The following is a 14818-nucleotide window of genomic DNA, read 5'->3' on the forward strand; positions in this document are numbered from 1 at the left end:
AATGAGAGAGAAAAATCACACATTGACCAATTTATTACATGAGGTAGTCAGTATTTTGGGACCAAAAATGAGTGGGCATAAACACACCCATGAATCTGACAATTTTGATAGTGATAAAGAGCCAACAAATATGTTGGAGCATGAGGCATTAGAGACATCTCAAGGAAAGGAAATTGTTGTACAATCTCTGCAGGATCCCGACAAACCCTCAGATTGGGTAAAAATCTAGAAAAAGAAAGGAAAAGAGGAAAAATAAATGTATAATTGTGGAACCTAAAGAGAGGAAGAGGTAAAATGTAATGTTGTTTAGTGTTCTTCTAGTATAGGGAAAATTATGTCGGGTAATGAGGCATGTTGGTAAATGATGTAAATATTTTACTACTAATGAATAGAATGCTAAATTACAAAAATAAATAAATAAATATTTTTAATTGATATTATCTTTTTGGTTATTATTATTATCCCAAAGGAATCTAACAACCCACCTGACATATAATTACTAGTAAACTGCAAGGGTCTACGACCTGTTCTCTTCTCCGTAAACTAGGTCACAATAGGGGGATTTGAACCTTGGATCTCTCAATTTTCTCAGGACTTACATTACTTCGATCACCAATTGAGCTACCCCCTGTGATAGGTTTTCACAATTATTACCTTTTTTTTTTAATTTGAAATTTTTAGAAATATCATTATTATTTTATTTTCACTATTAGGTTACTTTAAGGGTAAGATAATTCTATATATGTTTACTTTTATGAGAAAATGTATTTATCTTTCACATAAATAATATGGATGTCATTATAAGAAATTATTATTATAAGCTCAACATATCTCATGCAATAATTGAATCCATGTGGGAAGGATAATAACATTTCTTCGAAAAGTGAGACCTAAACCTAATTGATTGATAAAGTCTTATATTCATAATCATCCAACTCCTTTTAAGCTTTAAAAAAACAACAATAAGACCATAGTAAAGTTGGTGAAAATATTTGTAAGTGATTTTCTCAAAAAACATGTCAATGTTATATCAACATCCATTTGTACAACAAAATAGCACAATTAGAGACAAAAATGCCAACTATGTTTCAATTAGCTCTTGTCATAGTTGTAAATAGTGAGTGCAAAATGTGAAAGGCAAGTGGGAAAACATGGTTTACATAGAATTAGAATTAACTACAAAATAATTAAATGGATAACATTTTCCTCAAGAGTATTCTAGTAATGTTGGAGTCTTTTAATTATATAAAACAACTTCATATAATTTAAATTGTGTTCTAGTTTGAGTACCTAGAAAAAATTATTATTTAAATCCCATAAGAAAACTAAAACACAAATATTCTCTATGACATAATAACACAATACCCTCATTATTATCATATCTTCCTAGAGAAAATATTGTAGGTAAGAGTTGAGAATTGATAATAAATATAATAAAAAAAATGTTGTTTTGAAGTTGAAGTTGAAGTTGCAATGATGTAATATGTTTATGAGTGTAGGAAGCATTCTTATTTGTCAAATGGTGTGCATGATATAGTTAGTCATTCATACCATGACTATATGATTTTATTCTCAACATAGATAAAAGTAGATCCAATACCTCTATGCACTCGACCTTAACATTTATGAATCTCTGAAAGGGTCCTTAGTGCTTGCCAATATTTAACTCCTTCACTTCCATGATTGTTCCTTGTGTAATTTTGCTACATGTATATTCCCTTGCATTATGTCCCAATTAGTGTAAAAATGTGACTCAAGCACACCATAGAGGTTGTTTTGTTTGTGAATTACGAGGAAATTGGAGGATGTGTTACTCCCTCGCATATGTTGCAAAAAGCACAAAATTTTGGCTTTATTATACTATAGAAACTATTGGATTCCTAGGTTTTGAGGTATTTGAAGGTTTCCTAGCTCCGTTGATTTGAAAATGATATGTATATGATGACATGCTTGAACAAACTTTACAAGTTATCTTTGGTGAGTTCTTTCTATATACATATCATCATTGCTTATCTATATATATATATATATATATATATATATATATATATATATATATATATATATATATATATATATATATATATATATATATATATAATCACCTCAAATACTTGATTGGAAAAATCACAATAGCAATGTATTCATAGTAGTTGAAGGGCTTATTTACCCACACATCATTATTTGATATATCAAGGATGGAAAAGTTTTTCCATATAAAAAGCCTTAATCTCAAATTCTAGAAATCAACATAGTGACATGAAAATTTTATTATAGAAGATATGCCATTTTGAGACATGTATCATTAAATTTCTTATATCCAAATTCTAGCTGAGCAATCGAGTGTTTATCCTAAGATTGTTTAATTGAAACACCCACTCTTTGATCCCATTATGTTATGATAGGTTGTTAAACTACCTATTGCAAGATTGGTTGTTATGACAAAACCATAGTAATGTTATTAGTATAAGTATGGAGTATGTGTATGCTAGCTACATACCCACACTTTGCACAAATATGTTAGTATTGTATAGTATATTATAATATATGAATAATAATGTGACTTAATGATAAATCCTCAAGATGGATTAAAAATGTATATATATAGTAGATTGATTATGCCTTAAGTTTGATTAGTGGTTAATTAAAATATTATCCCTTAATACCGATTTATAATTAACTAATGATATAGATTTTCTTATGATTAATTTAATATTAGAATTAAATAAGATTATTATGAATCCATTTATTTTAACCAAGCTTTCATCATATATTTTATTAGGCACTTAATAATTGGTCAGTGAATGACTTATCACCTGAGGCACATTAACTAGGGACAACAAGGTAGGTGAGAGAGATAAGAGTGTGGGATCAATAAAAGGAGATATGTGGACACTTACAAGGGTAAAAATATGTATGATATATATCTCTAGAGAGGCTTGGGTTTTGGGGAGCTATTAAATTTTGGTTTTGGAGGGGAGGAGTGTAGGAGAGTTTATATTTCAGGGTGGAGAATCCTGAGAGAAGAGGGAAGGAAAATTAAAAATGGATTTTGGAATTGGAAGTCAGAAAGGTGCTTGGCTCTTAGAGGTTGGACACACTATAGTTGTGATTCTTGACTTGGGATCAAAGGGCTACGAAACCTATGGAGGTTCCCTAGTTTAGTAAGTTGGATAGGATATTCATAGTTGGCAAGGTCAATTAATGCTAAATTAATTTTTATAAAAAAATAATAATATATCTTATTAAAAAAATTATATATTATTGAATTATCATGGAAATAATACATTATAGTTGTATAAAACAAATTTATTTTATGTTTATATTGAATAGTCTAGAATCCCAAGGCCTCGAGTAAGGGTTGCACACAGGTATCAGAGGCCAGATTCAAAAGATGAGGCATAAACCCACAAGAAAAACCCTAATCAGGTTAAATCAACTTGGAACAACTCAAAATTTATGTTTTTGTCTCCCTCTCCCTTCCACATATTTCCTGGTGCACCTACATGATATCCTTACTTGTAAGTATTAGAAAAAAGACAAGAGAAAATATTTCCTTAGGAGTGATGTAGAGGTTCCCAATACTTGGAGATCTAACTCCTACTTCTCCTGTGCATATCAAATGATGTTCCTCATCATTAAATGTTATTGTTGTGTGAGTTGTTAGATGTTAATTAGTTGGATTTGAGACATTTAGTCCAACTAATATAGCTCCTACTTTTGTGATTGGTTAAGATAATTTCTCAACTAATTGATTGTGTGGTTAAAATATAATTTCTATCTTGAACCAATGATTGATGTATTTGTATGTGTATTTAATGTAATGCAAACTAAGTTTTGGTGTGCAACCAAGTTTATAAATTGGTATCGGAGCATGGCTCTGGGTTAACTCCTTAGGGAGGGTCCACTTATGTGTGAGAAATATGTGAGACACAGTAAATATATATATATTTGTAAATATGTAGGTAGGTGTGTGACAAAATTGATTATTATAATGTGTTGTACATTTTTTCTATTAATAGTGGAGGGATTACGATTGTGTGTGTTTGGAGCCACCACAAGGAAAAATCAAAGATATGTTGTTGTAGAAGGAACAACTCCCATGAAGTTGTGATCAATCATCATTCATTCTAGATCAATAACACTCGTAGATTTTTTTTTAGAGTAAAGATTCAAAGTGGTCACTCTAGAATCGTTATGTTTTCCATTAATTTGCATTCGTTTGCTTGGTCCTCTTCTTTTTCTATTCAACCATAAAGGATTTTGATAAGGGAATGTTTTCTTTTCTTTTTTGGGTTCCCTTTTTCTCCCAAGTCCAGGGAACCCTCGTATGACCAGGCGCTAGGCCCTTAGTGTTATGGGCACTTTGGAATTAGAGAGAGTAGGCTTTGTAAATTTTTTTATGCATTTCATGTTGGATCGTTGACATTTAGTTTAGTTTTTAGTATCCTGCAAGGAACTCTGCAAGTCCCCAGGGGAAACAAATAACAATGTGGCAGATTGACAAGTTGGTGAGAATGAAGAGGAGAACAGTGGGATATATTGTAATGTTTCTCGAGTTTGCAACAGATCAACATGGAAATGTGTTGTGGTAGTCACTGCTAGGTTGACTATAATGGTTTTTGGAGTCTACAACCTTCCATTCTATATTACTTAGCTCGACTGCATGTAGAGTATATTCTCTCTGCTATTCCTGTCATAGTGATGGATGGAATACAAGGCATTTTGTAGGATTGAAAATGAGTGTGAGTTGGGCATCTCATGGATAGTCTTTGAAATTCCCCAAAGAAAAAGAATACATCTGTGATTATATTAGTTTTAATGTGTCGTTATGTATTAGCATTATTTGTGTCTGTAAAATAAATGATGATGAATTATCAAAGTCAAATAGAGAATTCATTTTGTAAAACTAACTCTACTTGCATTCCGTAACTATACGACTTTCCTATACAACTAGTCATAGTACAATAGTTGGCACCCATGTATCTCAGTAGATGGAAGCTCGTCCATAGAATGACTAGTAGTTTAGTTTGTAATACAAACAGGTGATTGGTTGTGTCTAAAACTACTATTTAAGAGATTGAGTGGAAGTAAAACTCGATACAGATAGTTTCCAAGATAGTTTTGCAGTTGTGGATCTAGGGAGGGATCCCTCATTTGTTGAAGACGTGAGAGTGGACTTCTAGTGACATTATGCGACATCTTGGTATGTTGTTCAGTAATTCAATTCAGGAGTTCAAAAGTGGAACTCGAGAATCCAACTTGCTGACTACACCTTTACGAGGGTTATGAGACAACTTGATGGAGTTCAGTTTGTGTGATTTTGAAAATGTTTAAATAAGGTAATGAATACACTGGAGACAAGAAGATCAAAGACAAGTGCTCATTAAGGGATGGACTTGGACATTTAAATCCTACTTGTCTTATGCATATTGAATGTTATTCCTCATCATTAAATGTTATTGTTGCATGCGTTGTTTGATTATTAATTAGTTGGATTTGAGAAATTTAGTCTAACTAATATAACTCCTATTTTGGTGTTTGGTTGAAACATTTCTCAACTAATTGATTATGTAGTTAAGATAAAATTTATCTTCAAGTAATAATTGATGTATTTATATTTGTGTTTAATGTAAAGTAAAATAAGTTTTAGTTTGATATCTTCAATTATCTATGAAGGGAGTCAACCATATACATGCATTGACACCACTGAAATGAGAAGTAGACAGTCACTACAAAAGTAAATTCAAAGTTTGAAAGTTTGGTTCACTGAGATTATGGAGTATTTCTCTTCACCACGAGGATGTCTAGCTTTGGCGGGAGAAATTATTGCATTGCTATTTATCGTTGCAACTATTCATTAATTTCATATAAGTAGCCTCTCTAATGCTTTGGTTTTTTTCCTAATCAATGCATTAGTAATAACGAGTGCTTTTTACTTATTTAGGAGTGATTTGAATGCTGGTGGCCATGACAAGTACTAAGCATAGGGTATAGTTAGTTATATGTGATTTGTATCATATGGTTAATTTGTTGTGGTTAAGTGTTGAGGATATGTAGAAACTTTATATGTAAAAATAAAAAATAAACAATAAAATGGAAAGAAAGAAGATGGGAATGTTATATTAATTTTAATTTATTAAAATTTTTTTATCAGTAATAGACAATTTTGAATCATTGCAAATTAATGATATGAGATGCGAAAATTTAGAACTCCAACAAAGTGGAAACGTTAGAATTAAACGTTAGAATTATAGTTTTATTTGAAATGAGATAATCTAATGGAATTTAATGCATAGCAATTTGAGAAGAAGTTGTTGGATTTAATTTATTTATAGTTTATCATGGCAAATATTGTTATGATATTAATATGGGTTATTGGAAAATAAATGATACCATGCATAAATTTAATAATATAAAATAACTATCATTAAAGTTATCGTTGCTGATAACCAATGCATATATGTAATTAAAGTGCCTTAACTAATTAAAATAGAGACTCTATTCCTATATATATATATATATATAAATAATAGACACACTATTCCTATATATATATATATATATTATAGCACATCTTGAATTACGGTAATTGTTTCGTGTTTTCTATTATTTTTAAAAATGAGTGGTATAAATCTTTCTTGAGAATGTTGTGTTACTAATTGACCAAGTTCAAAATATAATTTCCGATATAAGTTTAATATGTATTCAAAGATAGTATATGTGAAAATAATTAGCCAAGTTTAAAGATAATAATGTATGTGTGTGAGAATAGTTGGCCAAGTTTAAATATAGTGTGTGTGAAAGAGAGAGTAGTTGACCAAGTTCAAAGATAATGGTGTGCGAATAATTAGCTAAGTTCAAAGATAATTTCTCACATAATCTTAATACATTAAACAAATTTTGAAATGATTTTGAAGTGTGTGCCATAAGAATATAACCATCATATTTAATGATGATAAGTTGGAAATAGTATGCTTTTAACTGTTGTTATAATTGGAACTCCTAAAAAAAGAAGCAAGAAATCAGGCGCATCCAAGCCCTACATTTTATGTAGAAATTTAGCTATGAATATGGAAATTGAGGAAGATGTTATTGAGAACCTTGTTGCAAATAATACCTTTTTATGGTTGTCTTGTTTGAACCATGGACATATTCAAAGAATCTTGATCGGAATACAAAATTGAAAGAGTTTTTAAAAGTCTCTTACTAGTAGTATCAAGAGCTAAAATAAAAATCCCTTGCTAGAAGGAGAATAATAAAATTAAATAAAAGATTGCATCTCAAATCAAGTGCAAGGAGCATAGTCCAAAATAAGTTTGAATATAAATGTATACTAACTCTGACATGGAGTAATAATATACGTTTATAAAAAATAGGAGATTAATTTAGAGATGTAAAGCTTAATTTCTAAATCCAATTTCATCGCATGAATACTGAAACGATATCTAGAAACGTTTCATAAATATTGAAATGGGAACTTGAGAAGGTTGTAATAAGGCTTCTAATTTATTCACCAATCATATTTTAAAAATATATATTTTTAATACACACACATAAAACTAAACAATAGACATTGTATAAGTCAAAGGAAAATTCATGATAGTCAAAAAGCTAGATTAGTGCAGTCCTTCTTTGGTAGAGGCTCATAAAGATTGATATCTTGATGGGATGGAATAAATTAGAATACGGGGAATTGAAGAAGAATATTTATTTTCTCAAAAATCATTACCATTCCAAATAAGGTATAAAAGAAGGCAACAGTGTCATAGGGAGGAAACTTAATTGTTGATCTAAGTGATGTGAAGTCGTGCAAACTAAGAGATCCAAGGTTCAATCCCCCAGTTGTTGGAATTGTAGTGTTGTCATTGATGTTAACTAACACTCAACACTATTTTCCCTATAATGATGAATTCTATGATTTGTATTGAGTTTTATGGATGATAGTTTATGGTTGTGATAGTGTATATACTTGCCCAATTATGTTCTCAAGATGAGCTGCAAATCAGGGGAAATAAGGATCCAATATACTTGAGTTATCACATCCTCGTACGAAAGAAGTTGTCCTCATAGCAAATATGTTACTATCCTCTGTGGCATGTCCTTACTATCCCAATGAGGATCCTCTCTGGGAGCATGTGGTGTCCTTGCGATGATACCTTTAGAAGGGAAATTTTGTTTTATGCGTGCACATAATTTCCCATGAGCATTTCCCAAGGTATTTTCCTAAGGTTTTTGATGGTTTAGAGTCGAATTGAGTTGCTCCACATTATAGAAGGTGATCAAGTCAAAGATAATGAGGATTAGTGCTTCCTATTGATTGCATATTTCTTCATTGATAAAATGTCAGAGTGTGAAGTATAAAGCGTTCGATGAAGAGAGAATGTGAGCTACAATATTGCAAAGATAGTGTTGGGCACCTAATCCTCTAAGGGTTGGTGTGGAATCTGAATAGTCTAAGGAAGTCCAAGAGACCTTGGAATACAAAACCAAAGGTCAGGTGAATGTACTATAAATGTATATAATTTGTTAATAATAGATACACTCTCATGCTTATCTTTAATCTTATGTTGCTGCCATGTATGTGTTTAACATGGTATCAGAACGAGCATACTCTTGCCCTGCTCCAATTTGAGCCACTTGTCTTGTGGCCTCTCTATGCATGTTAGTTCTGCATTCCCGTGGATAGAACTCCCATTATTGTGTGCATGCCTATTTCATGCTTCACACTGTCCGGCTGACCTCTCTCAGCTAGATTTGTGCTGGGTTCTCTATCCACTGCCTCAAATAGCAAAAACGCACCCGCCTGGACTCTGCACCTGAACGCTCTGCGTTTGATAGAAAATCGAATGACCTTTAAAGTCTGTGTTGCGTGGAAGACTAAGATGACCGTGGTGAGTGCCATGAGTGAAGTAAGTATGTATTGCAGCCATAAATATTTGATACATATTCTGCATTGAATGGTATTCTGCGTTGAATGGTAATGTGTTGACTGTGTTTTGGATGAACATTGTGTTGCTTGACATGGAGCGATTGTCATGCGGTATTACTGTGTTCATAATAATGCATTACCATGACTGTTTCTTGGTTAATGCATCTCCTTCTGCACAGTTAATACTCCTGACTCCGCACCATAATACCTCCTTCGTGTTAGTGAAATTATCAGTGAAATTGTGTTGGCATGTACACCACGATTGTACACAGTCACTACGGTTTCCTTGAATCATATTAGTATATACATCGTCCAGTTATATGAAAGTTTCCCGTGCTGCCACATTAGAGGATCTATGGACTGCGACTTTCTCATCCACAGGTGACTTCCCAAGAAGCTCGAAGCTAAGACCGAAACCCTTAAGCAGGCCATGAAGCTAAACAGGTGGAATTAATACTTTGTTGGAGGCTAGATGATCCAGGTGGATATTGGTGGCCACCCACCTATCCCATTTGGACCCCCACAAATGTCTCTTTCAGTTTTTCAATTTTTGTAATTGTAGCACAATTTACTATTTTTAGCAGTTTTTCGGGCCTTGAACTTCCGGAGTTGTTTTGAGGCCCTAAGCGACGTTTTTTGGTAAATCTGGGAGCAACATGGGTCCATGGACCGATGTTGCTCTTCCCAAAGTTATAGTGCTTGGATGGATATTTCTAACGAGCTATTGTACGCGTCAAATGGAGATCGGGTGCCAAAGTTACAACCCCAGGAAGTTGATGTACCAACTTACCCAAAACGAGGCCCACAATTTAGCATTTCATCTTCTAGGGTTAGGTTTTGAGATGCTAAGGGTTTTCCATTGTTTCTCAACAATAAATAGGCCTTCGAGCCTCATTGTAACACAGTTCAGAGGCATGTAGCGACCACATCTCTTCTCAGAGATAAGCTACCATCACCCTAGCTGGTTTATTTCCATTTCTGGTTGTAAGCATATTTCAGTATTTTCCATTAATGAAATGAAGTATTATTTCCGTTGCATCTTTGTGTATATGGTTATCTCTGTATTTTGTTGTGTTCCTGTTTAAATTCGGATCAGTGGTATCAGAGCTGTCTTCTTTTTTCTTTTGTTTTTTTTTTGCATGTCCCCAACAAGGTCGGGATATAAGGAATTAGGGCTTGAACTGGTCGAACCTTTGCAAGACCAACCTCGAAAATCTCGACGGCCTCCCATGGTGGATGAAAAGAAAGACGAGGGGACAGGAGATCCTATCAAAATCTTGCTCGAAGAAGCCCTCAAGCGACAAAGGAACGCGATGATGGATAGCTTTGTGCAGATCCTTCAGCGACTACCCAGAGGCGATGCATTGGCTTCCAAAAGCTACTTTGGAAATGCCATACCCTTTAAGGTACAAGTTAATTTTGAAATCCCCTTCTTCGAGGGTTAAATAGATGCAGATGTCGTAGATAAATGGTTAAATCTGCTAGATGGGTATGTTTCTGTTCATGAATTTTCGAGTCGGGAAAAGATTATTTTCACTCTTCTCAAAGTAGCCCCCCACGTCAAGGACTGGTGGGAAACCTACTGTGAGCAGAAGGGTGAAAGCACAAGCTCACTATTTTCAGCCGCACCCACTTGGGATTCATTTCAGGATGCCATCAAGGAGCAGTACTACCCTATCTAAAGCTACGAGGACAAATACATAAAGTGGACCACGCTGCGATAGGGAAGGGACCAAGATGCCAGAGTTCACAACATTTTTCATACCCTTCGCACACAGTTGGGTATCAAAGATTCTAATCTGCATCTGGTACTCAAATACCGCGACTGCCTACACAAATACATCCAGGAAGAGATGGAGTTCCTGAACATCTCCTCGCTCGGCACGGCATACCAATACGCTGTCAAAATCGAGCAAAAGTTCAAACAAAAGAAGCGAGACTTTGGATCTGTGAATCTGAAGACCAAAGGACAAAGCCAAGGCGGGGTGACCCAAGACAACCCGTCGAAGCCGCAAGAAAATAACAACACCACGAAGTCGAAAAAGGACACAGGAAAGTGGTGTGAGTTCCACAAGAGCCCCACTCACAACACAAGTGAGTTTCGGACCAAGCAATCGCTGGTGGCCAAGTTGAAGGCTTCTGAATCAGATGCATGTTTCGACCCTGAGCCAGAACCCGACAAGGGGAATGGCAAAGGGAAGCAGATCATTGATGCGGATCCCAACACCACTGTTACCACCGCCAAGATCCAGAAAAATGAGCCCGCAGATCCAGAGGAGGGGGAACATCTTTTCCACTCACAGATGTGGGTGAAGGGTTCACCGCTGCAATTCATTGTCGACAGTGGCAGCCAAAAGAACCTCATTTCAGCAGAGGTCGTGAAGCGGTTGGGCCTACCGATTACACCACACCCACAACCGTACATTATCAGGTGGCTTCATGAAGGACAAGATCTCAAAGTTCGCCAACAGTGCCTCCTTCCCTACAGCATCAAGCCCTTCACAAACGAGGTATTGTGTGATGTTACACCTCTGGATGTTTGTGATGTACTATTAGGCCAGCCATACTTGTGGAGGCGACATGCTGTGTATGAGTTAAGGCCTCGCGCTGTCATTATTTCTTTGGATAATTCATTATATAGGATACTGGAGGTAGCCCCACCTACCGCCACCTCTTTGATCTCTACTAAGAAAGGCAGCAAGCTCATCTCCCAGACTAGAAAATTCATTTTCTGTCTGATTCGCTCCCAAAGTAAGGGGAAGATCATCACCACATCCTTGACCACCGCGAAGGGTTCCTCCACGCAGCAGTAGCAGCAAAGGAATACGGTCATGACAGAACACAGGAACAACTTCTCCTCACCCATAGGGGTCCCACACAAGTTTCAGGTGGGCAACAAAGTCTAGTTGCATCTGCAGAAAGAATGCCTTACAAGAGCCCATCAGAAGCTCCGACCATGCCGACATGGTCCTTACACCGTTACTAAGGCTGTGGGAAATAATACTTTGGAGCACAACATTCCTCCATTCCTTCGCCTGTACCAAGTATTCAATGTGTACGGCCTTCGACCATGCTTCCCACCATTACTGGACACATCCGAGATTGCAGAACAACTTACTAGGGACCAAGTTCAGCAGATGGAGGTACTCAATGCAATGGGAACCATTGCTTCCTAAGGGAGGAGGAATGATCCAGATGAATGTTGGTGGCCACCCACCTAAACCAGCGACACATGGCGAATTAGCATTTGCTCCTAGCCTTACACAAAGAAACAAAAATATATATATATATATTAACTAAAAGTTAATATATATAAAATCAAAACAAATAATTAAAACAAACTTTAAAAACAAACTTCAACGTGGATAACAAAAAGATTAAAAGAAAAAGATGCAATATATATACATGGTTATGATGACAGCACATAAATGCATACAAAGTTACAAACCAACGGTTGCCATTTTAAAACAAAGGTTCTAAACGTATGCCATTGATTGATTAAAGTTATAACAAAAAGTCAAAGTATGGTGGTTATAACCAATTCAATGCAACGTGATAACCCATGTCAAGTTTGCGGTTCCGAACGTATATGGTGGAAGATATTATGGTTATACAACACATATTAAAACGCATGAACCGTTGCCCATCGCAGCATATGGAAGTTAATGCGGGTTCGTAAGGTGGTTGGATGGGGATGGGTGCGGGCCGCCAAAATGGCGGGCCCGCTACTCAACAAACCAGCTCAATATATGTATATTGGTTGGGTTTTTAAAATGACATATTATTTATGTATATTGGTTGGGGTATAACACTGTAAAAGGATAATTATGGAGGGGTAGGATTAGATACTCTAACCTCCTCCACACTATTTTAATGCTTTTACCAATTCAATCTAATGAATTTTTTAGTAATTCCAGCGGGAATGTTATATAAATTTAGTCTTTTACCCAGCGCAGGAGGAGAAGGATTGCACGAATTTCAAGATAGGAGTGGGCACACAAATCGAGGCAGTGTAATAATTTTTAATGTAGGTACCATGAATTTTTCAGGAGGGCAAAATTTTCAACTTCAAAGAAATTGACAAATTTTATATGGATCTTACACCTCTTGTCGCCACGAACACAATGGCGCTATCCATTTTTCAATCTGAGTTCTGCATCTTCCAATCATTTCCAGAATGCACGCAGAACCATGATTTCAGAGAAAAACAAGGAGCGGAACCATGAGCCATGAAATTTTCCCACGGAGGTAAAATTTCACTTTGTCAGAATATGGTCGAGTTTGTACTTGTTTTTCATGGTTTTTCGTAGGGATCATAATGGTAAAATCAGATTTGACATCTGAGCAGCGGATTTTCAGCTCATACCTGAAACAAAATCTTTGAGGAATCTCGAGGGAATCTAAAAGATTCCTTGAGCTCCGAATTTTCAAATTCTCAGAATTCAGATTTTGGATAGTCATTTCCGCACTACTCGATGCCACAAATCTGATGGTGTATTCAGATTTGTCTTTCTCTCATTCCTTCTTTCAGTCACTTTTCTAAGTGCTAGTGCAGATGTTCATCTTCATGTGCGAATAGTCTTCTTCTTGTAATTGATGATGTGAGATCAATGTTTCAGCGAGATTCAGCACTTTGACAGCCTTTGCTTCAGATGACGCTTGGTTGTGAGGTATATGATTCGTCATGTTCATTTACTTCTTCTTTCTGCATTATGTTGTACATATCCATGATTGATGATTGATGTAGGATCTTGTTTTTTCATGTTGTCACGATTCCTTGCTTCATGTTATGCAGAATATTTCTATGTGATGTACCTTCTGTCATAACTCTTATGTTATGCTTTGATATCCCTTGTGGTATGTTGTTGGGATACTCTTGTTATCGTCATGCATGTGTTTTGCTTTGACATCCCTTTTGTGCCATGTTGGTGGGATGCGCACCATGCTTGTTTTTTTTGTCATACTGATAGGAGTCTTTGAATTGAGAGTTCTAGCTATGGAACATCTCTTAGAGCCACTCTTGCGTGAGGGTGTTCTTCTTTGTATGATCGAGACATCATCTCTGTGTACATCATCTTTATTGACAACACAAAATGCAGCGACCTACACCATCTTGACATCGGGGCTCGGAGACGTAGTCCCTCCCGGACGAACTCCATTATCAACAGCTTTTGTTTTCATGTGCTAATGATTGTTATATTCATCTTCCTTATAGTCTACAACTGCATTTCGTTAATGTTCTTTTAAAAGCAATTTTATCACATCACCAAAGTAAAAGATCTTGGAAGGGTCCTTCTTCACACCCAGATCTGGATCAAGTGGTATCAGAGCAGTCTTTACGTGTATGTGAATTGTAGTGTGAACAATGGAACCTGCAGTGACAGAGAATAAAAAAGCAATGTACGAGACCATGGTCAACATTTCCAAGAGAGTGGAAATCATGTATGAAACTCTACAGAAAGAGACAAAAGAAAATGAGCGATTGCAGCTTCAGTTGCAAGCCACAGAGAAGACCATGGAAGAGTTGAAGCAAAACAAACATAATCTTCAAATAGAGAACGATGAATTGAAGATGTGTCTACATGAAGAGAAAGAGGAAAAACAAAGTTTGCTATGACAGCTGCAAGCAAAGGACGAGGCCTTGGAAAAGCTGCAGCGTGACTCATGTGAGGTAAAAAGTAGTTCTCCATCTTCATGTATGTTTCCTGATGACGATTTCGTTGTGTTTGAAAATCACACCACAGGAATTGGCTCCAAACTGTTGAAGAGAATGGGGTATGAAGGAAAAGGCTTGTGTGTGAATGGCCAAGGCATTGTCAACCCCATCAAAGTAGAGGAATTACCCCGTCAAGCAAGACTTGGGTATGTCAGAAAAGAAGTTGGGGA

This window comes from Pinus tabuliformis, chromosome 5_2 (genome assembly GCF_031772625.1).
Source record: "Pinus tabuliformis cultivar Carrire ecotype Pingquan chromosome 5_2, CPIR1, whole genome shotgun sequence".
In the NCBI taxonomy this organism is placed as follows: Eukaryota; Viridiplantae; Streptophyta; class Pinopsida; order Pinales; family Pinaceae; genus Pinus; species Pinus tabuliformis.